Source organism: Canis aureus, chromosome 24 (assembly GCF_053574225.1).
Source record: "Canis aureus isolate CA01 chromosome 24, VMU_Caureus_v.1.0, whole genome shotgun sequence".
NCBI classification, from domain to species: Eukaryota; Metazoa; Chordata; class Mammalia; order Carnivora; family Canidae; genus Canis; species Canis aureus.
In genome coordinates, this window is record NC_135634.1 from 40,427,210 (window position 1) to 40,453,699 (window position 26,490).

The 26,490-nt window shown below is 38.3% G+C and overlaps 1 long non-coding RNA gene across 4 annotated transcripts in view; it reads left to right on the top strand.

Annotated features, from left to right (window-relative positions):
- The window catches only part of LOC144296116 (uncharacterized), a 58,856-nt gene that overhangs the window by 5,401 nt on the left and 26,965 nt on the right, over window positions 1–26,490 (top strand). For 3 of the 4 annotated variants that reach the window (XR_013363274.1, XR_013363277.1, XR_013363276.1), the window contains exon 3: window positions 11,283–11,394. This is a non-coding gene — a long non-coding RNA (uncharacterized LOC144296116). Of the gene's footprint in view, window positions 1–11,282; window positions 11,395–13,306; window positions 13,371–26,490 lie in introns of all 4 variants that reach the window. The other variant, XR_013363275.1, reaches the window with a different exon arrangement.

Consider the following 26,490-nt stretch of genomic DNA (forward strand, 5'->3'; position numbering starts at 1 on the left):
ATGGTGGCTGTACTCTGTTTCAAATATTTTAGGCATGTGTAAGAAAAGTGAAAATACAAATGATTTACTTATAGAAATGAATGTTTATGGGAATAAGTAACACTTAACATGATTTATGGGTAGATGTGGTAAATATAAACAAAAATAGAAGGTTCTGTATAATAGTGGGTTTTTTTCCTTTTTATTGCGTACATATAACAATATACCTAAAAGCTACATGTAAAGGTTAAAATTCTATTTCATTAAATATTATAATTTTTCACAGTGTTACACTAATTCATAAAGATGGATTAAGTCAAATACAATATTATCATAAAATAGAAAACATTTTATCATAAAAATAGGAAGCATTATTATTATTTCCCCACAATAAAATACTTCTATTATAACCTTAAGACTCAAATGATTATACATTTACTTAAAGTATTAAGCAAGAGCAACTAGATTTGGAATATTTATTTAAGTTTATAATATCCACCATAGCGAGTAAATAAATGATAAGGATTAAGAAAAACGAATACCAAGATCATGGCATGAATGAGTCCTAACTCCTTTTTGGGAGAATGGGAAGAAGGTGAAGCCTGTTAAGAAAGGAGGCCAGAAGCCAGAAGGAGTGAAGGGAGCAAACAAATATCTGTTTCAAAAGAATATATGAGCTGTCCTAACTGCACAAATATTTCTACCAAGCAACCATTGAATTCCCATGAAGTCATGGCCAAAACACCCAGGAGGTAGAACGAAGAAAAGTGAGAGATATTAATCAAGACATTCCATCACCAGTAATGGGAAAACAACAGCATTTCACCCACAAGAGGACTGATCATTATGAATAGGTATCCTGGAAATGCTCGTAGAACGTGAAGACTATGTAACTGGCCAGTCTGTGAGCACATTTCTTCACCATAGTGATTCAAGTGAATGATTTCCATTGAAAATATGTCTCCCTGACACTCTGGAGTCAGTCATCTAAATCTGGCTTATTGGGAAGTCTGCTGGGCTGGACATGAAAAGCAGGTATATAATTGTTAGAAGAACATTTGATATTAGCATTCAGGAAAGTGGCCTAGCAAGTCTCTTTATGAACAAGGCAAGGACTTACATGTTTTTGATTTCCTCTTTTCCATCTTGATTGCTTTGAAAATGCCATTTCCTTTTGTTCAATATGTTCCTTCCACGTTGTCCTGCTAGAAAAATCCCCCTTATTCTTTAAAACATGGTTCAAATGTCACTCTCTGACAAAAGCCTAGTCGAAATTCTCAGGCAGAGCTAACCAAATCCTTCTCTGTGCATTGCTCACACTTTTATAAGGACATTTGTCATACCACTGTAATTATTTCCAGGTTGATCTGTCTAGTAGACGATGAGATCTTGGAATAAAGAAATGAATGAGAAAATGAATGGAGGGACATGTGTTTCAGAAAGGGAAATTATTGCTTTCTGTTCATTTAATGCCAAGAAAAATAGCTTTCTATAATCTGGGATTTCTAGCACTTTGAATTTATTTTATAAACTATAAATTGGGGACAACAGGTGGCTTCCATTTAACTGACTCAAAATTTACTTTTCTAACCCCATGTATTCATTTTTCTTTCTTGTTCTTGTCAATAGTATGCTTTGGATCAGTAACCCTTTCCTCTAAGAAGGAAAGGTCATTCAGATTTTTATTAAGTCCTAACAATTTCCTTTTTAGCTCTCTTTGTTGTTCTGCTCGCCAGTCTTGTGAACAGGGGATGCCATGTTTTTCTGTGAAAGAAAATGCCTCACAGAGTAACCCCATCCTGCTTGAAACATTGAACAACTTTTACTTTTATGTGCTGGAAAGAAAAAAAAAAATGCTGCTCAACATGTTCTTCTTCCTGAGTTCGTTCTAATTTAACAGGAGAAAGGGAAAGGGTGCTTGGCACTCAAAAAGCTCAAATGATCCTGAAAAAATGTAAAATTTATGGAAATTTCAACTCATGTAAAAAACAAACTTTTTCCTCATACTTCATAGGCAAGATATAAAGAAGTATGGTTGTCAAAAAACAGAAAATTTCCTTCCTCTTCTTTAATGAAAACTGAAAAAAATAGGAAGACTTGTTTTGTGAGATTATTAAACTGTATACCCATGGAATCACATTTTTTTTTAAAAATGCTTCCTTTCCTATTCACCAGAAAAGTAAGGTTGATTTTTTGTATTCTAGCTAATTTGAATGTCTGCTTATGGGTTTTTTCTTCATTCCCCTTCTAAAGAGAAACTTATAAGGGTTTAACATGTCTAGTGTACACTAAACAACGACAAAACTAAGTCCTTACATAATTACTATTTTTTAAGGATTTATTTTTGCCGAATTGTGATTCTGCCCACAGATTTCCAGTTTCATAGTATAGACAATGTGAAGTCAGAAGCAAGCATTGGTGCTGCTTTTCTGGCAATAGGCTAAATGAAAAAATATTATGTAGAAATTATGTATGGAAATATTTGTTCATTCAACAAATATTTGTTATGTTTTTATAAGTGACAGACACAGTAGACCCAAGAGCAAAACAGACAAAAAGGAAAAAAATCTTTGATGTGTAACTTACAAACCATTGAAGAGAAACAGAACATGAAGATAAATAAATTAATAGTGTGTGTGTGTGTGTGTGTGTGTGTGTAATGTTAAATGGTGATAAACTGTTAAGTACCAAGGAGAAAACTAACAAGAGAAGGGAATTGAAAGGGCCGGATTCCTTATCCTATCTTATTTTTTATTTTATTTTTTTTAAGATTTTATTTATTTATTCATGAGAGACACAGAGAGAGAGGCAGAGACATAGGCAGAGGGAGAAGCAGGCTCCTCACAGGGAGCCTGATGTGGGACTTGATCCCCAGACCTGGACTCCCTAAGCCGAAGGCAGACGCTTAACCACTGAGCCACCCAGATATCCCTCCTTATCTTATTTTAAATAGAGTTATTAAAGGGGCGCCTGGGTGGCTCAGTCAGTTAAGTGGTGGACTCTTGATTATGGCTCAGGTCAGGATCTGAGTGGTAGGATGGAGCCACACTTGGGGCTCTGCCCTCAGCAGGGAATCTGCTTGAGATGCTATCTCTCCCTCTCCCTCTGCCCTTTCCCACTGCCCGAGAGTGCACTCTCTCCCTTTCTCTCTCAAATAAATAAATCCTTTAAAAATGATAAAATAATTAAAATAGAGCTACTAAAATAATTTTTATCATAAGAACATGCACATAAAAACATAGTTTGATCAAAAAATAGGAAATGAGCCCTTGCTCGAGCTCTCTCTCTTTCTAAAAAAATATATATATTTAAAGATTTTATTTACTTATATATTTATTCATGAGAGATACAGGGAGAGAGAGAGAGGCGGAGACATAGGCAGAGGGAAAAGCAGGCTCCCTCTAGGGAGCTTGATGTGAGACTCAATCCCAGGATCCTAGGATCATGACCTGAACCAAAGGCAGACGCTGAACCACTGAACCACCCAGGCATCCCCCCCATTTTTTTTTAAAAGAGAAAGAGAGAAGAACCTGAGACTTCACAAAGCAATATTTAGTATGCCAATTTTTTGATTATGTACTCATGCATAAGAATGAACTACTTATTGTCAAGATTTCAAAAAAACAATAACCTTTGAATTAGGTGATTCTGGTTCAGACAAAATGACACCAACACAAGTTTAAAAACAGGGAAGGGGAATAAGTGCCATGAAATTGAAGCTCATCTGCCTTCTAATAACTTTTATATCAAATATTTCTTTTAAGGGAAATAGTATGCATTCAAGCATAGCATCGAAATTCCCTAATAAGGAAACACAAAGAATACAAACAAAACAAAACAAAACAAAAAGCTTAAAGCTTAGCAGATCTGGAGTCTTTGGTATCCAGACATGATTTATATTACAAACAAAAGCAGTGAGCCTGGCCCAAAGTACAGAAGTGGAGCCTGATGAACTCAGAGCATTGAAACTCTCCTCAATAAATCACAATTACCAAAACACCAATGATAAATAGTTGGAATTTCAAAGTATTTAATAGCTCTCCCTATCTGTTGGTTTGTTGACCATTTGATACTCTCCTTCAGAAAGTGTTCTTTGGTAGTTCAGCCCCAATACCTTACTATTTAATCATGAACCCATTGGAAACATGAGCTAGGAAATTTCTAAAGAACTTACTATTATAAACAAGACTGGATCGCTGGAAAAGAATTATTTTTCATGAATCTATGTTACAGTTGAGAAGAGGAAAAAGGCTCTAAGATCACTTTAGATCAAAGCAGAGAAGTTTAAAAATGGAAAGAAGAACTTAGATAAACAAGGAAAGGAACACTGTTGGTTCAGTGTCAATCAGAATGTCTCCAAAAAAGCAGCTAAGTCAGGGCACCTGGGTGGCTCAGTCAGTTAAGCATCTGACTCTCAATTTGGGCTCAGGTCATGATCTCATGGTCTTGAGATCAAGCCCTGTGTTGGGCTCCACACTCAGCAAGGAGTCTGCTTAAGGATTCTTTCTCTCCTTCCTCCTCAGACCCCACTCCATGCTTGCTCTCCATCTCAACTAAAAAAATAAATCTTAAAACAAAGCAAAAAAACAAAACAAAACAAAAAACAAAAACAAACAAACAAAAAAAACAAAGGGCAGTTAAGTAAACAATTGATGTGTTTAGGGAGTGTAATCCAAAAGAGCAGGTAAGAATGTGAGTTTTATCAATAAATCCAGTCAATGATCATTTTGCATAAATATAAATAATGTTTTACTCTTGTAACATTTCATCCATGCAGAATGACTCAATAACATTTCTTTTTTTAATATTTTATTTATTTATTGAAAGAGAGAGAGAAAGAGCATGAGCAGGGGGAGAGGGAGGCAGAGGAGGAGAAAGAGAATCTTGAAGCAGACTCCCCACTGAGCGTGCAGCCCAAAGTACAGCTCGATCTCAAGACCCTGAGACCATGACCTGAGCCAAAAGCAAGAGTCAGACACTCAACCAATCGTACCACCCAGGTGCCCCAATATAACATTTCTTAAGTTGTTTCTTTTAGTAGCGTCATGAAGCAGCATCGATCTCCTCATTTTGGAGATGATGAGAATAAAGGCATTGAGATTGCAGAGGATGAATATAAAGGAAAAAGTGCCAGAATCAAGGCTAAATCCAAAAATGCGTATTTTTAATATTTTTTGTAATTATCTAAGTATTTATTTTTACACTGTTAAAACATTTTTATCGACCATAATTTTTAGCATTGTCTTGAGATCGTAATGCTCAAATATAAATCTAGAATTCCCAGTTCTCCCAAAGTGGACCCCAACACCAATAGAATTCCCAGTTCTCCCAAAGTGGACCCCAACACCTATTTACAATTAATGCAGCCTCCATAATTTACCCAATCAATCCCTCAATTACTCTGGATGGGACTTCATTGATAGGAAGAACCCAAGCACCTTCAATCTAAAATCACTTTCCATTCTTGTTCCCCACGCCACAATTGAGAGCTATCAGCAGGAGAAAGGCTTTGAATGAAACATAAATTGGTATTGTAAGCAGCTGTAACTTTAGGGAAAAATGTTTTGAGCAAAACTAGTCCTGAGCAGAACTGTAAAAGTGTAGTGTTTCTTATCATCACCATCAATTCTGTTTCTCTTTTCTGGATTATTTTGTTGGGTTTGTTTTGTTTTGTTGGGTTAGGTTGATTTGTTGATGTTTTTAAATCAAAACAATGCTAACACCAACTAGAAAACAAAACAAAACAGAAACACCTGCATTTCAGATGAGCTTGATCACAAAGCTATTGCCACGTGGAATTCACTCCAGAGTCTCTCATACTAGAAGTTTGTTCATCCTCTAGGTTTGCTCCTGAATTTTAACCACATCTCTAAAGACAGTAAAAAAGAATCAGAAATTCATACAGTCCCAAAAACAAGAGGATTTGACTGATTTATGTTCTCCAAAGAAATGGGTCTCTAATCTAGCTGCACATCATACTTTTGATTTTATGTTCAAGGCTTAAGGTTACACATTAAGTACAAATTATGGATGATGCATATTTGAAACAACTTGTTAAGATAAAATATTTCCTTCCATGATGTGAGATGACTGCTCACCTCATTCTCTACCTTTTCCAAAACATACAATCCCATTGACTCTCACATGAAAATCCCAAGCAACATACTCTTAAAATGTGTATCCTTAATTTTTTTCATAGGTCATATAACAATTTGTAGGTATAAGTTAAAGTCTTCCTTCTACCACTCTTTTTTTTTCTCATCACAACCACACCCACTAACCAAGCAACCACTATTAGAGATTCCTGTAAATTCTTTCTGAAGTTCTAAGCCACACACTTTTGATTTTGCACTACTGCTAGCATACCATACCGAATACTCTGTATTTCTTTTGCTTAATATCAGATCATTCTATATACATACATGAAGAGCTCACTCATTATTTTATAAGGGCCCAAGGTAACCCATTTTGAAAACTGGCTCTTGTCCTAACAAGAACCCAAATGAAAACATTCTCACTTACCATGGCCCTTCTTCCTGCTTCTATTCTGGGTTCTTAAAATTTTTCCCAGGCACTGACCAAAGTTGCAGCTCTACTTTTACCACCACTATCCGACTCCCCTTGGCTCAAACTACCACCTTGGATCTTGGCCATTGTCTACTCTTGCTTGTGTGGTTGCCTACGTATACAGCCCATAAGCCTTTCTAATCTATGCCTGGAGTTGACCCTCATTAACTATAATATTCTCTGAAATTACATGATTTGTTAGCAGTCACTGAGTTTGTGTCCCTTCTCTGTCACACACTGTCAACTACATTTCAGCATTTCTAATCTCATTTGTTTATCCTGAACCCATCAGCAGCCCTCTTCTGTGATTCTAGAACAAATGGTAAGATACACAATGTATTTTTCTTCCTGAGCTTAGAATCATCATGTTGCTCCTCTTCTTTTTTTGAAAATACAAGTGTTGGCTTTTAAGAGGAATCTCTTCTCTGTAATATACTTAAACAATTCCCAGAGCAAAAGCTCTCTGCTCAACTATGAAAATGTTGCTCAGAGAGTAATTTCTGTGACTGCTTTCTTTCGCAACTTTTCTTTTTGACATAATCCTTCTAAAAGCTTTCAGCACCTCTTAGATGTTTTCTGAGATCCTCTGAGACATGCAAAAAAATGTGAAACAAGCAGCCATTTGTTCTAGCATCCTGAGTCTACCTCCCTCCTGAAGAATGCTGCCTATCTATTCTTTATTCTCTAGGAAAAGAAGAAAGGTGGTTTTGATCCTACCCTTTTTCCTAACACTGTAATATTACTTGTTAATTAACTTATAGTTCTGCTTAGCCTCAGGATAGAAGCAGATGTGTTTTGTTTGAAGGCTACATGAAAACTAGAAAAGAACAGAAACCACTTGGCCTCTTTATTGTTTATCTCAGTTAAGGGTAGAGGCACCATCATCCTCCCAGTCAGCGGGAGATAGGAAACTGGGAATCAGTTTCAAGAACCTTGCAACTTCCTCTCCAAAACATCAGCATCTTCAATGTCTTTGAACTCACTCATTTTCTAGTCTCATGGACATTGACCTAGCTCAGATTCTCTCTGCTTCTAATGGTTCTCCTCTTTATATCACCTTCCAGGGAGGCCTCTGAAAATACAAACAGCTACTTTCCCCTGTGCCTTCTTTTTCTTCCCTGGAGGGGGAGGAACACTCAATGAGTCAGATCCCAGGCATGTGCCTAGGCCACATTTACTATTGAGCAAGGTCACTGTGGATTAATAATCGGACCCATGGGTATGGCTCTTTCTTTTGCTTTCTCCTTTTATGGATCTAGAATGGCAAAATGGTACAGGACTTCTCCCACATAGGGGAGACTGAGTCAGCCTAATGTCCTGCTCATCACTTCCCTTTCATACTCATTTCAGTCCACCAATCTCAAAAGTCTGTCCTTCTTTAAGGCCAGGAAGAGCACAGTGCCCAGGTTAGGGTCTAGACCTAGGGATAAAAAAGAAGCTCCTCTGGCTTCTAGTCTATATACCACCTTCTAAGCCCATCTTACTAGATAGAGTTCTCTAGAGTTGAGGACAAACAGTCCAACTAATAATAAAATATTATTTTGCTTTTTCTTACCTTTGACCCCCCCCACATGGATATTTCCCTTGGCAACCTTATGAGAAGAATAGCTGTATTCCTGTTAGTATTTGGATACCAGACCATCAGTTCTAACATTCCTTGGAACCATAAACGGCATGGTTCTGCAGTCCATATCCAATCATGCCAGGTCTTTCTTGGAATTCTCTGATGTTCTGTTTGCCTCCATTGGTACAAAATAAAATTTAAATCTGTAGAATGCCATGTAAGACTATCCAATATCTAGGACTAAACCTACCTTTATAATTTCTTTATTCACTTATCTCAACTCATGAATTCACCAGCCACTAACTTCCTAAATGGATCCTTTCCATGGCTCCATGTGTGGTTTATACTGTTTGCCCTCCAGGATGCTCTCCCATACTCTTGACCCCCACATGCCATACTCAGTCACTTCACACTTAACCACTGAGCACCTTCTATGTAGTAGGCACCAAGCCAGGGCCTGTGGAAATGTAAGGCAAACAAGATATTCAAAGTCCCACCACTCCTAGAAATCTTATCATATCTTCCCAGCTGCTAGGAATATCTCCTTCCTTTGTGCTCTGATCTTACCTTATTTATTGTGCCTTGGACTATAGAAATGTACCTATACTCCACATCCCTGCCACTGAATAACATGTCTCCTGGTGGCAGACACTATTTTTTTTATTCATCCCTACATTCTTTCAATGCCTTAAAAAGAGATATGTTTATAGATGACTTTATAAGATTAGTTAATTATTCTGCTGTCACCTGGAAAGTCAAGCTTGGAGTCTGGAGGTGATGGCTAATTTGTAATATTAACCAACATTTGCACACCACTTATTACATTCCAAGCAAAGATTGTTCGAAAGACCTTGCATACATGAATTCAATTTTCCCTCACAACAGCCTTTTGAGGTAGGTGCATTATTATATTCATTTATACAGATGAGGACACTGAGATATGTTAAATAACTTGCCACACAGTTGGTGAGTGGAAAAGCCAGACCACTGATGCTTATAGTGAATGACTAGGTCAGAACGTGCACATCAAGGGTACTTTCTGGAAAGCTCCAGCCTGAGTATTTCCCTTGCAATTTCCTAGAAGAGTGGATATCCAAGGTCATTTCAAAGGAATAAACCACACTGTTAGGAGATGGAACACCTCTGAAAAAAAAAAAAAAATGATGAGGGCATCAAAATTGCTGAGCTGTAGTACAAATAACCCTTAACTAGCATCCAAAACACTTGGTTTTTCTGGGCTTTGCCACTTAAGAAGTGGGTAACCTTGCATAGGTTACCCCTCAATTCTTTTCTTATTGGGAAATGGGCATAATTATGCCTGTTTTGTAGGGTTGTTGAGAAGATTAAATGAGACACTAAACAAGACAGCATTCAACATTAGAATATAGAACAAATGGAAGGATCCGTGTAGCTTCAGTTTTATGGCAGGACTATCCTGGTTGGCAGGGTAATGGGCAGGGAGTTTGTTGGGAGTCCCAGTGAGAAAGCTGTCATGTGGGGTTTGGTACAAGACCTGAATTTGCTTCTGTAGTCTGTGAGGATTCATTTTTCGCTATGTTGAGACAGAGAAAGAGAGGGTGAACAGGGCCTATTTTAACTCCAGAAATTTTGATTGGAAATTTTCTCCTTATTTTCAGTACTGTTTGAGAACCTGTTCCAGTGAATAAAATGATTTCCATCTAAGTTTAAAATCCAAGTCGATATTTTGTTCTTTTTTTAACTTGCAAGACTTGGAAATCACAGGCCAGAGCTGACAACATTCAACATTCTAAGTAAGGATCCTCCTAGGGGATTCAAAAATCTCCCTAGCAACTTCTTCCAGGTCCTTATATTGAACCCGAATCCCTCTAGCTGCAGCCCTGTTCCTCCAGCTTATTTTAGGAAGGAACAGCTGGTCTGCAATCTCCATATAATATCCATTCATGGATTTATGAAATCGTAATGCATATTAGCTGTGTTACGTATTCTGAAAGTAGCAGGCTCTTAGCGTTACCAGCAGTCATTTTTCAGTCCTCTGCAAAATATACCCCTGGGAGCTCTTAGCAGATGTTTGGTAAAAATTATTGAAAGAAACAAGAAACAAGACATTCCCTGGTTTTAAATCCATGGTGAGTAAATCATTCAAAAACAGCCACTAGGCATCTCAAAGTCTAAAAATTAGGAAAGGCACTCTTATTGTCAATATCCTTAACCAAGCAAAGACATCACAAGTTGAATCCCAAACGAAGATGCGATCTCACACAGGAGAGCATATTCCCATCACAACAGTTATGGCTTGTGTATGTTAAAATACCATTTTTAAAACTCTGATTTTGTGTAATCTTACCTACAAAGAAACAGATAGGATCAGGCTTTGTGTAACAACCTAAATCAGGAAGCAAAGAGAGAGAGAGAGAGAGAGCAATAAAGTAAGAATAAGAACAAGAAAAAAAGGAATGGAGGGTCAAAGGAAGAAGGAAAAGGGAGAAAAATCTCTTTTTAGTTATTCCTAAAACACATATGGCTATTTTACAGCATTTTATTTGTTTTCATTTATTTTCTACATTGCACTATGCAAAGCCTGTTCTGGGAGAAATCTTGGAAGGAGTGGATCAAAATAAAAGGGGCATATAGGGTCAGATGAAGAAAACAATTTCCCTGGAGAAATACTAAACATTGCAACCTCCCATTGTACTTCTCACTGAATGAGTTTCTATTCATACCAACTCATGATTTCTTTTCTCATTCAGTAGACATGGAAACTAGCACCTTGCTATTGTTATTTGTCTAGAAATTGACATTTTCTCCTTCCCCACAAGGATGTTTGAATTCCTTTCTCCTAAATATCCCCCTGGTTATAAGTCAAAATTCATGTCTCAGCAGTTGACAAAGACTATGGGCCACAAAATTCTATGCTTTGCTTAGAGCTTAACGTGTTGGCTGTTTCTAAGAAGAGAATGAAGTTCCAAATTATGCATAGTTATGAGGGAAGCATTTTAGGAAGTAATCATCAAGGAATAACAAAAGAAAGCAATTCCCATTGGCACCCTGCGAAGGAAGAGATTGAGCTTTTAATGCTGTGCTTGTAATAAGTGCATGCCAAAGAAACCCCAGACTGAGATTTTGAGAATAGAAAACAGAGAATGGTGAGACACTTTGTGGGAATAAACTTCATGTACGTCCATCATTGCAGGGCACTATGTGCATACAGAATGCTTTCTTCCTCATCCCACGAAGGGAACCAATGTTGTCTCCGAAGACAAATATCCCTTGTATGAGAATACTTCTATTATTCCTTCACAATGGTAAGTAACACATAGCCAATGTGGACAGCCTTGAAAGTACAGAAATTACAAAGAAAAAGGGAAAATTCCCCTTGACTGTGCTACCCCAAGAAAAACATTGATCACACTTTGATGTATTTTCATACTGGAATTATTTTTTTCCTTAAACAATGGCAATGTATTGTCTCATAGTTCTGGAGGCTAGAAGTCCAAGATCAAAGTGTTGGCATGGTTGGTTCCTCCTGGAATTTTTTCACACCCAGAGAGATTATTCCTTTCTTATGAAATTCTGATGACTCTGTAAATATGATAATTTTCATTTAATATAATAAGTATCTTCTATGTCATTGAATGTTTTCAAAAATTAAATCGATGCATTTTATTCCATAGTACAATGATGATATCATTTGGTTGACCATAGTCTATTATCAGTACTGGGTTGGTTCTAATTTTTGAATATTACAAATAAATATTTAATAGGCATTGTTGTACATAAATCTTTGCTTAATCTCTGACAATTTTTGTAGGATAAGTCCCTGAATATGAAATTACTAAATCAAAGGGAAAACAAATATTTTGAGGCCCCTGTCCAAAATTATCAAATTGCCTTTCTGAAAAAGCAGGCCAATTTATAGTCACACCTGTTAAGTGAAAAATGTCCATTTCTTAAACCCATAGAAATCATTTTTGTATTTATCTTTGACAATTTAAGAGTCATGACATGGTACATCACTGTTAGTTTTACGTGCACTTTCTTAACAATTAACATGGTTGAACAGAGTGATTCCTATTAGTCAAGTGTTCACTCAAGCCAAAATGTTGCTAGCTCAGACCTCCTCAGCACTTTCCTTACTCAAAGCAGGGACAAGCGGAAGAAGCAAGGTGTACTTGAATTCTGGATTTGGTTTCCTCTTCTTGGCAATCCTTTCATTCATAATACCAGCTTCATTCATGAAATCTCATTATCTAACCAGGAAGTGAGATATTTACTTAGAAATGTAGACTACAGTGAATCATTGAAGTGTGTGAACATTATAAATAGATTCTTGTGGATACTAAGAAAGATGCTTGTAAGTTTTAAAATATAAAAGAAAGCCTAAGTCAGTCAACTCTGAAGATAGGACTGCAAATTCCCATCTGTATAGCTGATATGGTTAATGTTAAGTTTCAAGAATCTAATGTCAGTATTTGTATTTCAAATTGACCATTTTATTATCTGGTGTGTTGGCTATAGTTAACAACTTCAATAATAAAAACAAAAATCATTAATACACATAGACCAGCATATTAGATCCTAGATTTAATAAGAAAGAGAGATCAATGTTGCCCTAAAAGAATTGTGTAGGGCAAGTAGATATTCACTGCAAGAAAGTGCTAGATATAGTGTGATTATATTTTTGAAATATCTGAACTGGCTTTTACAGATATTTAAGGGTATTTTCTTCTGTAGCCTATCTTTTACCCTTTTACCTAAGCCTTCTTCATTTATTATCTCAGAGGAGGCATATAGCCAGACCAAAAGTAAAGGTGATAAAGACCACTCATTCTTCTATTTCAAAAATCTTTACCCTAAGGGAGTTGAAAAGCTTATTTTAGTCATTCTGGGGATTTGAGAAGTGAGTTCATCCACTAACACCTGCCCCAGTAGTTGATATCTTCTCCCTGGACAAGAGAGAAGGGAAGAAAAAGGAAGTGCTGAGAAGAAAGAAGTGAATTGATACTAATCATAGGGGCCAACTGGCCCCCAAGAGTGTGCCCAATATTAGGAAACTCAGAAGCAGCAGACAGGCAGCAAAATCAAAGAGATAAAAAGAATGAGAATGGTTTCACAGTGTAGGTGCTCGTAGGTATACAAAACAAGAGACTGCTTTATGGGTTCTCATGTTCTGGCATGGCACAGAAAAAGCAGAATAATTCTCATGTGCTTTCTTAGGACATCCCCAAACAAGGCAGTTGCAGGTGGGAATGAGGGCATATTCACAGTCACATAGAAAATGGTAAGTAAGAACCAGACCGGATGATGCATGTCTGTGATAGATGACATCAAGGATTAAAGGCATTATACATCCTTCACTGCAAGCATTTTGGCACAGCTAAGGTCAGATCCAGTAAATAGGTAAGAACAACATCTCCAAATGTGGTGGCAACAGAAGCCTACCAAGTTTGTGCTTCTTTCTCAGTGGTAGAGGATGCAAGATGCAATACTTTGTCCTCTTCTTCACAAGGGATTTCACAGCATATTCTAGACCATTAGATCCCTACAGCTTTACTGATGTGGCCTACCACATCTTGAAATATGGTATAATTTATCTCTCATCCTCTGGAGCACATGTAAATTACAAAGAACTTCAAATATCTGCTATTTATCAGTCCAATTTGCTCTATCAGTCCAATTAACATTATCTCATCAATACAGTAGACTAGGTTCTGCAGATATCCAAATGGTCCAATCCCTTTGGACTATATTATAACAAAAGCAGGGAGGATTAATTATCCCTGGGAAAACATAATAAATGTATACTATTTTTGTTTTTGTCCCACATCAACGCAAATTGCATCTGAACCTACTTCCTGATAAGGGTGGAAAAAAAATATATGTTCACCATATTGATCACTTCATACAATGTACTGAGGCTGTGTTAATCTACTATAGCAAAGTCACGGACCTGGCCCAGCAACTGCAATTGGGAATGTCACTTAGTTAAGTTTGAAGTAGTCTACTCTTATCCACCAGGACCTATCTGGTTTCTGTTGGGCCCAGCTGATGGATAAAGTCTGGATATAATGCACACTTTAAGTCTTTAAAGGTGACATTAATATCTTCCATTTCTCCTGGTATGTGACACTGCCTTTTATATACCTCTTAGCTGGGGTAGTGGTGTGGAGTAGGGACAGGGACCATTTCAAAAATTTCTCTTTGGCCTTATACATTTTGTGTTAAGGTATTTCTTATCCCCACAGGCCAAGGAAAAAATATGAGGATTATAGGTCCAGAAACTGGGAGAGGAACCATGACTTTCTTTGGCATAGCTGCCCTCAGCCTCCTGATCATCCATCCATGATTTCTTTTGATAACATAGATTAAGCAGTATCATTATTGGCCACCCATCTATCTCCCTGCTAGGATGTACTTTGTTAACAACCTAACTCTCTGCATGTCAGGCTTCTTCACTGCTACTCAACCTTGACTCTCATTACAAAAATTAAGCCCTCATTCATTCAGAGGTTAAGCTTTATTACTTGGTCTCTATTATTTTGGAATCCTATAATCCCCTTTTCTATTAAGAAGCCAAGATATACAACATCTCCTATCATTAGCCCTAGCATACAGAGCATGGCCACTACTGAACTTCCCAATAATATGAGTACCCCCTTACCATCATATTCCTCATCACTTTGATAAATGAGAGGTATTTCAAATCCTCCCATAGAACATAGTTAGCTGGTAGGGTCTCCAGCCTTCCTTGGAATATCCAAGCTACATCAAGTGTATTCACTCCTCTAAGCCTTGGATACATTATTACTCCATTATCTTCCACAGAAATTCTGATACTTGTATTTCATTTTGTATAGGCCATTTCTTTTTTTCAAACTCATAAAAGCCATCCTAGCAGTATATTAGTGCAGTCTCCCTGGCTTCTGGTCAGGTGATAAATTCTGTGTCCTGGGAAAATATTCCTATACTGATCAGTTTTTCAGTCCAGTGCTCCGTGGATCATGTCTATATTTACTCTCATAGCTCCTGCAGGTACCTACTGGCTGGGCCATGTCGCAACATTAGCCTCTTTCTTTCCTTAGCAGGATAGCATTTCCCCAGGTGGATTATACTATAAGTTGGTCCTGATTTGGTGTCTAGGAAGGGAAGTAGTGGTGGACACTATGGCAGGTAGGGTGCATGTTGTCTTACAAGCTAGAGGCTACTGAAATGTCTTCAAGCCAAAGGGAGCACGGTCCTCTAATAGAAATGAGAAGGCCAGTTCTGCAGGCACAAAGTTTTAGAGGAATCCAAGTTTTCAAGGTTCTTGAGTACATCAAATTAGATGTCTTCATATCAAGTCTCAACATGTCATGCATTTCTAGTCAAGGCCTTGACCTTGGCCTGGCATATTTGCCAGAGTTGAATATTAGACCATACCTAGAACTCTGCTACAGACCTATCCTCATCACCAGGTTTTCCTGGCTCCTGAATACAAGAAATGAAGGTCTCATCATACAGAGGTAAGGAGGCCTTCTGAGTTTCACACTTCATCTTCAGTTGGTGATGAATCACTCAGTTTTCTGCAATGCATCCAGAGCTCCCAACAGCAATCTGATTCCCTGGACCTTATAAGTAGAATTCTCCCCCTGTATCTCCCAAATGCCTGAGAAATAGTACCAGCTAATGCATTCCCTTCCACAGAGATCGTATCTCCATCTCATCTGCGGTGAACACGTTAACACTAGCACAGTCACGGTATACAGCGATTGCTTGTATTCCCACCTATGTCTGGGTCTTTGGTACAGTAGTCTAGCTCCCAAACTTCATTTCGGAGTCTGCTTCCTAGAACTGCTCCTAATACCTACCACCTTAGGTCAGGTCCCTTGAAAGAGAGAATTGTGTGCTGAAATTTGTTTGGAAATATATTTGGGAGCACAGGCAAAGACCTAAATGAAGCAGATTTGGGCAGGGATGGAGCTAAAGAGCAATGCAGTTATAACTGAGGTCTCAGATAATTCTTTAGGGAGCTCTGGGCTGGGAGAGACTCTCAGAATTGTCCCATATTGAGGCTAGGGGGTGAGCCTTTGTACTCCCATTTCAATCATCATTGGATATGTCTTGCTTCCAGGAAAGGGCTATAACCTAGGGCACCTCTTTTAAGCCAAGGTCAAGTTTCAGGGTGGAATGAAGCTGTGAGCTCTCCAGAGACAACACTCTCCTCAGCTGGGGGAATAGATATCTCTGTGCTGATAAAGGAATCTGGGAAGAGTACCCAGGGTCCATTTCACCTGGTTAGGGCCTCCAATTCACCCCCCCTCCAAACATAGCTACAATGTATATAAAAAGCATAGGAAACCCCAAGTTGACTAAAATTGTTTTTGCTACCACTCTAGCAGGATAGAGATTCTAAAGACACGTAGAATAATATCGGTAACCATAGCGATGTTACCTTAACCTCTTACATATGACAAAAAAAAAAAACACTACTACAAAATTAATTTATAAATATCCTATTCATTTATTCAACTATATTGCCAAACGTCTTGCCTTGTGTGTCTGAGCTAACTGTGGTTCAAAATACAGAGATAGATAACAAAGTCTGACTTCATGGATGTCAATCTTACAAGGGAGGTCTGGCAATGAGAGCAGAATGAAGTATCCAATTGTCTGGTCAGAATTATCTAGTGGGTTCTAGTCTGAACGATGGCAAGTCTAAGGTTTACCTATGTGACAACTACGTCCAGATCACTTTTTGCCAGTAGAGTATGGACCCCAGGAATACCAGACTGCCCGAGTCGAAATCTGAACTTCATCACTAAGTACTTACAGTAAATTATTTTAACCTTTCTGGGGCAACATCTATGTGGATCAAATGGTGATTATTATTGCATATAAATCGTGGGGTTGTTGCAGGGATTAAAATTTAAAAACTCACACAAAGTACTTAACACTGTGCCTGGCACATAGTAATCACTATGTAAATATCAACTGTCATACATCGTCTCACCCTCGTAGACTTAAAATCCAGTTCCAGTTATTAAAATTCAAGGTACTCACATTTCTCTTTTGGATAAAGCATATGAAATGAGGTGCATCTGGCATACACTCAGACTGGGGTGGGATCGTGTAGAAATATGGGTTATTTTTGATGCCACCAATTCTGCCCTTGGTTACTAATTATTCATGTAATTTAGAAATCAAATCCATAATTATTAAAGGTGGAACAGTTGCTTTGTTGCTCAGCTATTCCCTGATCTAAATTTCATGTCATTCATAGTAGGCGGGCCATCCAGAACGTTGTAATCATGCCTCTGGGATGACTTACCCAATATTTGTTTGTTTATTTGTTTACCTCTAGAAGAATGACCAACTGCTAACCCATTCCATTATGCATGTACCTGGGTTTCCCAAGTCTTTGCATCCAGACTATCTTCTATCACTATACTTTTCCTATCATGAAATTCAACAGTTATATGGGCGGGGGGGGGGGAGGGGATTATACGAAGAAAATGGAACTTGTCCTTGTTCATCATGGAAAAGAGAAACTATCTCTGCCCATAACCTCCAGGACCGCTTGGCTGCAAAGCCATAATGCACCACCCGGGCTGGGCTTCCTGCTTCTTTTGGTACCACTGGGACTGGCTTAGCAGAGAAGACAAAGCAAGAAGCAGAGCATGAGCAATTCACACTACAGTGGTATTCTTGCTACCTGCAAGACTAATTGAGGAGGCTCGCGTGTGAGAGTTACAGCCAGCCTCCTGGCTTCCCAAACAATGACACAATGGCTATCACACACCTACAGTGCACACGCAGCTTGCAGAGGCACCAGCTCACTACAGCAGATGCTTAGCACCTGGCTGTGCTGTGAGCTGGCAGGGGCACTCACCATATCCTATGCTGCAAAATCACAGGAAGGGCTGTTTATAAACCTGCGAAAGGAGGAAGCGTCTTTAAAGGGAAAAGGCTTTAGAGGAAATCCAGCTGCCTGGCACATTAAGCTGTTTCCCCTGCCTTCATCTTCCCGGGGACCTTGCAGTAAGTAACGCAAAAATGACCATTATATTTTCGAAACACCGCAGAGTGTTCTTGGGACCCAAGGCAGTATAGCCGGTTTGCTGGGAAGCTGCAGTTGGGAGCTGGTAAGAGCATTTCCTCCTAAATTGCTAAATATCTAAGACTTTATGTGAAAGTCATCAGATGAATGTCTTTAACCCCGTTTTGCCTGCAGTCCGTTGGGCATTCCGTAGGTGTTTCAGCGCTTAATAAAACATGTCAATAAAGCAAAAGAAAGAACTGGGCTGAATTCTAAGAAGCTCCAAGTTAGACCTTCCCTGCAAATTCAGATGGGTAACACAGGACTCGATCACAGTTCTGAATCACAGCCACCAGGCACTTGGTTGATTTCGTGCAATTTACCAGAATGACAAAGATCGCCACATTGCAGCATAACTCTTCTGCATACGGAAAAATCTAATGAAACCACTGGGGAAATTAGTTTTAACCTAGTGCCCAACTGTAAATCTTTCTATGGCTGGTCAGAAATTTAATCTTTGGCAAAGCTCTGGTTTTCAGCTTTTCCGTTGTTTTGCCCTACAAAGCTTAGGGTGCAATTGAATCATTGCCAAAAATGATCATGGTTAAAATTAAACCATATCCTCATATCCTCTCTCTCTCTCTCTCTCTCTCTCATTCTGTCTCTCTCTCTCTCACACACACACATGCACACACACACACAATTCATTTGAAGCAAATACCGACAACTAGATTTTACTCCCAGATACCAGATAACATGAGAGAGAGAAAGAGAGAGAGAGAAGGAGTGCAAAGAGTCCCTCCTGGCACTCTGTGTACAAATGCGTTTTCTCTCCACCACTTTCCTTGTGAAAGTGTTAAGAATATTACGTTAGAATGCTTTTGCAGGACTCCAAAGATTACCATCACCGTATTTCAGAATCACACATAGAATTATGATTTCCCTTCCAAGTCAAGTGCCGGCCTGAACCCCTGGAAATGCCTTATTCTTACTCCTTCCCACTATTCAAGAAACTCCTGATGTGAAAGTCATCGGAAGTTTGAAAGGACCAAACACAAAGCCACACTACTTTTCTCCTCCTAAATCCCTCTCAAAGAGTCACCTCTGGCCAACTGGTTTTCCCTACCTCAGCTTCCTCCAGACAGCTTAATCCCAACCTACAATATTGAACATTCCTGACTCCTACATCCCACTGACCCCCTAATCTTTTAAATCACTTCCCACTCCCCTTTCCCACATTCCTTGGATTTACCCAACTTGTGTAATTCAGGATTACTTTGCTTATTTACCTTGGGTCACCCTGGGATACCCAGAACTATTCCAGGGCTTGGTGAGTTTGCTGTCCCCTAAGGAAGTTAGAGGTAGATGACCTATAAATCCAGATTCTAGGACACTAATACATGTCCTAAATGCCAGATTTAGCATGCCAGATTGAGCAAATAAACATGGAGAGTATTCAATAAAATTTGAATTTTGAATAAACAATATCTTTTGTGTAAGCGTGTCCTTCGCGATATTCGGGGCATATCGAGAACCAAAATGTATTTGCTGTTTACCTGACATTTGGGTTTCTCTGAACATCCAGTGTTTTATCTGACCACCTTAGCTGAGTCTGGACATGGTGAGGAGGAAGTCAAAGCTTAATTAACCGGTGATATTCCAGAAGCATAGCTCAACAATGTGACAGATGATCCATGCCTTGCCTTAGAGTTTAGGAGAGCCTGTAGCAAGAAGGGCAAATCAAGGGGCTCTGGGTGGCTTAGTGGTTGAGCATCTACCTTTGGCTCAGGTCATGATCCCAGAGTCCTGGGATGGAGCCCCGCATCAGGCTCCCCAGGCTCCAGAAGGAGCCTGCTTCTCCCTCTGCCTATGTCTCTGCCTCTCTGTGTGTGCCTCTCATGAATAAATAAATAATCTCTTTAAAAAAAAATAAGGACAAATCAAGGCATGCAACTGCCCTTCCCTTGCCCAACACCCATGGCCAGTATCCTTGATCAGTCAAGATACCTCTTTCTGGTTTCATCACAGCCCCTCAGGCATCTATTACAAATTAATCAGATCTTGCTTGTGAGATGAAACTTTATAGTAATCTTTGGCCTTGACAGGACTGAGAAGGTGGAAATATAGAATTACTCAGGCTTGGTTCCCAGGCAAATCTCAATGCATTCTCCTATAGTCTCTGAAAAATGGGGGAAAAAACAATTACCTTAAAAAGCTATAAAACTGTAGAGTTGTTACTAGGTAGCTCAGCTTTGGTAATAAATGATTCTCTGGTAGCGGCTCTAAAATATGGATTATAATCTACATTGGGCCTCTTAATAATGCACATTCTGTGGTTCTTTCAGCTAAACAATGCATAATTCATATAGTGTCATTTTTATATACATTCAGTGACCACATATTGGCCACCTAGTGAATGAATGAGTTAAAGTTACTAAAATAGTGTATTTGCAAAATTAAATTCTTGTTTGAGTAGAGCTTACTGATGAGTCTAATACAGGGTGCTACCTCACCATGTAACACTAGAAGGTTGCACAACTCTGAGAGCAACTTGTGGAATTCCTGCAGATTTCAGGAAGTGTACTTGGTTATCTGTGCGGTCTTAGCGTAGCCATGGTTTCCAAATGCCTTCTACTTATGAATTACTTTTGGCTTAGCTTCTTCATTCACATTGGACTTTGTTGTGGATTGTTTGGTTAACCCCAGAGTGTAGAGTGATATATGCTTCTATCAATGGTACTTGAGGACCATAATTTTGCAATCACTAGACTTTAAGTCATATATACATTGTGACTCAAATGCAAATCATCTCTACCACTCTGCGAAGGCAAACCACAAAAATTTGCTTATACAGTGACACGTTCCCTCTTATTACGATATTCTTTTTCCTCTGTAGGGTGGGAATGGATAGAATAAGTGGGCTTTGGGGTCTCTTGCCCTGCCAATCACACTATGGTAAAAAATTGTTTGAAAAATTCTTTTCTAGAATAGTGATAGTCAACTGTAATCAGGTGATGTTAAATACTAATACATTAGTGATATCATTAGGTCAGACTTTTCTTCTCAAGAAAAATGTCATGCCAAGAAATATTAATTCTATGATAATAAGATTCCAATCAAAATCACATCACTATTTTTTTTAATTAGACTAAGCATAATTGACTCTTTCCATTTCTTTTCCCATGAATATTTGTCTCCTCTTCCTTTATTATGTTTACTGACAGTTGCTAGCAATCAAGTAATGGCAAAGCCAGATCTTTTTAAAAACTGTACAGGAAAAAAAAATCTTTGAATAGACAAACTCTTTTCTATTTAATTTCTTTTTCTTTTTTTTTTTTTCTGAAAACTGGGAAAGTACTTCCTGCATTCTATTTCAGGACTAGGCCACTTTGGTCTCTTTAGGAACATAAACCAAATGTGTCACAAAAAATTAGTGACTTATGAAATCAGTGGAGTGGGTGTTGACCTGTATTTTGTTTTAGAATAGGCCAGAATAGGATAGCATAGCATAGACGACATACATTTCCCCCCCTGAAAAATTGTCTTCAGATGCAAGTGCATGAGCACACATCTTCTATGCCACAATGTAAAATGAGTATCTTGCCATGTGGAAGGGTGAGTTTAAAAAAAAAAAAAAAACTTGAAAAAAACATTGCCCTAGACTAATGTTTCTCAAACTTAACGCATAAAAACTACCTGGGGATCCTGTTAAAATGCAGTTTCTGATTCAGCAGATCCACAGTAGGGCATTATATTTTGCATTTCCAGGAAACTCTGAAGTCATTCTGATGTTGCTGGTCCTGGGATCACAGTTTGAGTGGCAACACCCTAGAGGAAGAGCCACAAGTCATGTGCAAAGGAAGACTAGCCCTGTACAGGAATGGCAAATGGAAACCCTATATTCTTATATATCCCACTCCAGATACCCAACTAGCATGAGGAGCCTCCTATCATGGAATCTAGCTAAAGTAGTTCTTTCTACCAGAACCTCAGACTGCTTATCCTCCTTCTTCTGTTGCCTTATTTTCCTCCATTCCAATTTCCAGAACCCAGTTGCCTTTTCCAGTCATCTATGTGTTCTTGTACCATCCAGAGTAAATTCTCCATCTGGGTGACTCCTATTCATCCTCCAAAATTCCCCTTTGAAAGTTTCCTTAACTACTCCCTTGCCCTGTGTGTGTGTGTGTGTGTGTCCCTGGTAAAAGAGAATTCCAAGTACCCACATTAATCACTAACTACCCATAGGGTTTATCACCTGTCCTGGTACTCTAAATATACTTGCCACTCTAGGATTTTCAGTTGACATCAAGTTTTGGTCGATTATATTTCTATTACATTTCTTCCATTTTCAGATATATTTGTTCTTCAAAAAGTTTTCCAGCTAAACATTAATGCCTATCTCAGAGAATTATTGATTTGCCTTAAGCAGAATTATTATATGTCATCCCCTTTAACTGCTGCCCTGAAATGTTTGAATTCTGCATATGATGCTTCTGGTGTTCCTAAAGCCATCCCCAAGCTCTTGCTATATCTGCATCAAGGGCAAAGACAGTCTAAAAATGGTACTATTCGTATAGGTATTATTCAGGATTAGCTGAAGAATGATTTTAAAGGCAACATGGTATGACAAGCATGTAAAGTGTATTTTCTCCTTTGATAACATGGTCTACTCAAGATTTCCAATTGTATTCTTATATCCTTTTTATCTGTTATTATTACAGAATGATGTATTCTACATAAATACATCTTGAATTAAAACTTCACCCCTATGTGTGTTTCATGAAGTAGATGTTCAAAGCTTTTTTTTGAAAAGGGTATGGTATTTCGATTTTAATCATTTTATGTTAAGTATTTCCAAGCCATATGATACGCTTGTTTGCTTAAACAAGAAATTCTAAATTTGATCTACTTTTTCTGGATTGTTAGCATTATGACCATCAATCTATAACAAGAATTAAGACTTGTTTTGTTGTTGGTGGTGGCTTATCTTCTTTCTTCAGTCTTCCCTTCCTTTATCAGCTCTTTTCAATGTATTTTATCCTGAAGAAAAATGACCAAGTCCTTAGAATTATAAGAAAAGTAGGGGCTGGGAGTCAGAAAGCCTGAGCTCTAGTACTGATTAATTCTTAACCAATGATAAGAATTTATGCAATCCCTCTTCCCCAGCTTCAGTTACCTGATCTGAAAAGTATGTGAGTGACATGATCTTGAAGGTCCCCTCCAATTTGAGAAGTTCTCTTCTCACCCTTTTTCCCTGTAAATAGCCATCCTGCCTTCCATTCCCCATACTCACAATTTTCACACTCACACTTCAGCCTGGAAAGTGCTTCTTCCATGACACTCAACACCTTGCCCCACCTTCTTACTATTTCTCTGGTCTCAAGGACACATCACCACCTCCAGGGCACCTTCTTTGAAGCTCCAAATCCTGGATTATATGCCTCCCCTGGGTGCTTCCATAATATCCCTACCACTTCATATGCATTGTGTGTAATTGCCTGTCTTGCTTCACCTGACTGGGTACAGCAGGAGGGAAAGGGCTTACCTTCATTGTCCCACAGCCCTAACATGGGTCCTGCCATGCAAGAAAGGATGGAGCATTGACAAGGGGACTTAATGAAAAAGCACCTTTATTCATTCAGGAAATCAATAAGCCCAAGTGACCATGGAGCTCCCTAAAAAAGCATGATGCAAGAATTCGGAACACTAGCTCTCCTTTTTTTTTACTCTTCTGTTGAGATTCAAGCAGCTAGAAATAGCCTCTGGATAAGCTTCTTCCTTGTATAAATTACTCTAGATAAGTTATTTTTCTATGCATGTAGAAAATTTTCATTTTGTTGAAAATCTTCCAAAAACATAGGTTGAAGTTTATGTATTTCTCTTCTCTCATAACTTCTTAAGGTAAAGTGTTTTGATTCAAGGGAGGTGAGAGGAGAAGTTACCTCACCATGGGTTGGATGGATCTTAACCCTAATATCTCTCTTAGATCCTGCCTTGACCCATGCAAGAAACCCTTCTCTGCCCTTTCTCTCTTTAAAAGCAAAAGACGAGAAAAACACCAAAAAAATCTTCCTTGTATTGGAACTCTGTCAATAACTACAGGGCACTGGATTGATCACTATGGTGTTTTATGAGTTTTCTCATTTTGCATCTACAGATGCAAATCTTCTGAAGGTGTGGAAAAAGTACCGTGGATTCATCTGCAAAGAATGAGTTGCATCCAAATAAGATTCACAGCATGAAAGATAAGTAAATTTTTATATTTTGCTACTTGACAGAAACTATTTTTCTGAAATTTAATAAATCCAGTTGGTTTATCTTTCTTTGAAGAGCTTAGAGGTGCCTAAATGCTGAGTATTATTAAGAGATACTTAATTGACATTTTTTATGACATGCTACCCAAACTATCCCTTCCAGGAGAAGATGTGACATTTGTACACATCATCCTTGTCTACTAAGTATGCTTTTTTTCTTTCCCTTGTATTCTTCTAAGTTGACCAACTCCAAAATATTTTGCTTTAGGATGAGCATAACTGTCAAGTAAAAGCTCATTGTTTTTAAGTCAAAATTACATCTAGTTAATGCTACAAATTCTGTCAATCAGTTTCCCTTATTATTCTAGAAATATATATGAGAGAGTTTGATTTTTTTCAAATTCTCAGTAATCATAGAACAAGATTGGGTCCTAATTGCTAAAAATGGCTTAGGGAGGATTCCTCAAAGACCCATTAAGTCGCTGTTGGCACCACTGAGACCTTGGTTTCACAACAAAGAGAGCTAGAAGGAATAACAATTGAGCAGAAAGAAAAAAAGAGGTTACAAAAAAAAAATTTTTTTAAGCTCTTCAAATTGCACAATTAAGATATATCTGGAATAACAAACATTGGAAAGACAGCATTGCAGTATTTATTTTGCAGAATAACACTTAAAGAACTGGTTTGTTTACTATCAGGTTTTCACTCTTGTTGTCATCCTTTTATAAATAATGTTTTCACATATATGGAGACAAGAAGCTTCCTGCATTAAAATTGTGCTATTGTTCCCAAGCTCTAAAAGTTTCATTGTCTACATTTGAATGCTAATACATGTAGCCTAGAATTCTCATTAATGTTTGATTTACATACCTACCCCCAGGAAATTTTTACCCCCCTTCCTTCTGATTCTCAATTGCATATTTGTCCTTGTGTCACATGGGAGAAATTCGAGAGGAATTTAGGACTTTTGCCAAATTCTCTAAATTCTTGAATCCTAACAGTTCAAGTACGATGAAACAGGAAATCCAAAGGGTATCCTCTGAGCAGGAAAACACCTCCTCCCTCATCAAAGGAATACAGTAAAACAATCCCTTATTTCAGGGAACTTGACTGGACTGTGAGAAGGGTGGCATACCAGATTATTACAGAAAATTCCTTCAAAAACAACTTGAGCCAACTCTAAATATCAGTCTCCATCACATGGCTCAGCTAGGATGCTAATTTGTCCAGAGAGTAGAACCAAGATGTCCTTCTACCAACAGACCTAGGTCAGGGCTATTTAAAGTTTCCTCCAGGGACTAGTGCTTGTCTTCAAACTGTTTATTACCTGTCCATAGTGCCACAAGCACAGAAATTGGAAGTATTTAGAAACTATTTAGTCAATTGACTTGCCTAATCAGCAGACTTATGTTTGTAGATCTTTTCTTTCCTTGGAAATAAAGCATAAAACCTGGTCCTTCATCATATATAGTGTGAAAAGTCATGAAGTAGGTGTTCCTTTAGGCACTTCTAGATTGTTGTCATTGGTGATGGATGGGCAAAGCTATGGAAAGAGCCATTCAGACACAAGAGATGGCTGCCTAGGGTGTCCCCCAACTATTTGAAATCTTCCCGGGCTGAGGCACACTGGGGAGGAAGGGCACCACCACTATTGCCCAACCCAACATCAGAAAAAATGTTGTAGGCTTTTTTTTTATTATCATTAAACCTTCATGAAAATGGAAAAAATAATAATTTCTCACTAGGAAATGGTACTGGAGCCTGACTCTCCCTCAATTACATACGGATTCAAGATAATTTGCAAAAACACTCTAAACTGGTAACTGCCCTCCCAGAGTTTCAGCTACGATACAGTAGCATAGTAAAGGATGCTTCATTCTGCAGGTTCATTGTCCAGAAGAATTTTAAATAGAATTAACAACACAGGGGATTGGAGTATCTGTTATTCCACCAAAAAGTTAGATGCACTTAGACTATCAGAGAATTTTCACATCCTTAGAGGATCTGGGAATGATCATAAAAGACTTACTACTCAGGGATATTTTTTCAAAATTCTAATTCTCTTCTTGATGGCATAACACTCAAAATAGAGTGTGTAGGGCAGGCCCAGTGGCTCAGCGGTTTAGAACCAC